This window comes from Chinchilla lanigera, unplaced genomic scaffold, assembly GCF_000276665.1.
Source record: "Chinchilla lanigera isolate Chin_1 unplaced genomic scaffold, ChiLan1.0 scaffold00082, whole genome shotgun sequence".
NCBI classification, from domain to species: Eukaryota; Metazoa; Chordata; class Mammalia; order Rodentia; family Chinchillidae; genus Chinchilla; species Chinchilla lanigera.
The window spans coordinates 362,897-364,266 of record NW_004955483.1 but is presented as its reverse complement, the minus strand read 5'-3'; the positions used below and the strand labels follow the sequence as shown (position 1 = coordinate 364,266).

The 1,370-nt window shown below is 48.0% G+C and overlaps 1 non-coding gene across 1 annotated transcript; it reads left to right on the top strand.

Annotated features, from left to right (window-relative positions):
- The first annotated feature begins 521 nt into the window (after positions 1-521).
- On the top strand, positions 522-604 carry Trnal-cag. The gene has a single exon. It is a non-coding gene; the product is annotated as a tRNA-Leu (tRNA).
- The last annotated feature ends 766 nt before the right edge of the window (positions 605-1,370 follow it).

Sequence of the window (1,370 nt, the reverse complement as noted above, 5' to 3'; positions counted from 1 at the left end):
TATATATTATGGAAAGGCTAACACAAGTTAGTTAATGCATCCATTAGCTCACATGCTTTATTTGTTCTTGGTGGTGGTGAGCACGTTTAAAATCTGCTCGCTTAGCAACTTCCAAGTACTGTGCACAATACATTCTTATGAACCTACCCACCAGGTTATAAATGGAAGCGCAGGTAGGCTGCGCTTACTGTCAGGGACCCCCGCACCAGGCGCAGCAGGCACAGAAACTACTGTACGTGGTTTCACTTTCTCAGTTTCCATCACAGTGCAAGATCCCCACCGGACGCACACTATCTCCCGGGCGCAGCCGCGGAGTTGACTCCGGCTTGCTGGAGTAGGGCTGGAGGTGCTAGGTCCACGCGCTCGTCTCACGGTACAAACCGGGTATCTGCAGGGCGGAGGTTCAGTTTGGACCAGAGAACTCCCAAATGAACTTTGGAAACAAGAAGGGAAAGTATAATAAAAGAGAATCATTTTCAGATACATAGATATAAGGTCTGAAAAAAACAATCTTTAACTAAGTCAGGATGGCCGAGCGGTCTAAGGCGCTGCGTTCAGGTCGCAGTCTCCCCTGGAGGCGTGGGTTCGAATCCCACTCCTGACAGTACAGGTCTTTTTGTATTTTATTAATCCTCTATTGGGTAACCAACCTTTTCCTTACACACCAAATAAATAATGTTCTCCTACTTCTGGAATGGAAGCAGTGTTCTGGAAACATAGACATCTACAGTAGTCCATTTTAGTCTAATCCAGTCTTATCTCTAGTTCCTCCCTCTCTTTCACCGGGAGATTGAATGTTAACGCCTCAGTTCATGCTCTCTTCTCATCACTGATGTCCACAGCACCTCTCGTTTGCTTTATTTACTTACAGATTTCTTTCTAATTCTCTTTCCTGAGCTCTTCAACCCATCCCCACCCCTACCCCTCCCCTGACCCCAGTTCCGCCCAAACACATACTGCCCGGGAGTCTTCACTGGAAAGGCCGTTCCTTTGCTATGCTTTTATGGAACAAGTGTTGTTGGTTTGGGTGCACGTGTTTTTAATTCCCATTGTATCACAGATCGCATTTTGTTTTTACTTTGTTCCTTGGGCACCACAGGTTTGAGCTGTTGTGTGCATATCTGAGCTGATGCTTTTGAGGGCTGCAGAAGGGTCTACTGTGTGAGGTCCCCTACTCCCCCAGGAGGACTTCCAGACAGGCCATCGCTTTGCCACCTACCCGGGTTCTATCCAGGGACAGCTTCTAACAAGTTCCATTGTGAGGCTGGGATGCAGCAGGAAAGAATAGCAGGGTTTGGGGTCTGGACTAATTCCCAGTTCAGAGCCTGACAATGCAGAGTCGCGCAGAGCCTATGAGCACCGTCAGGAGA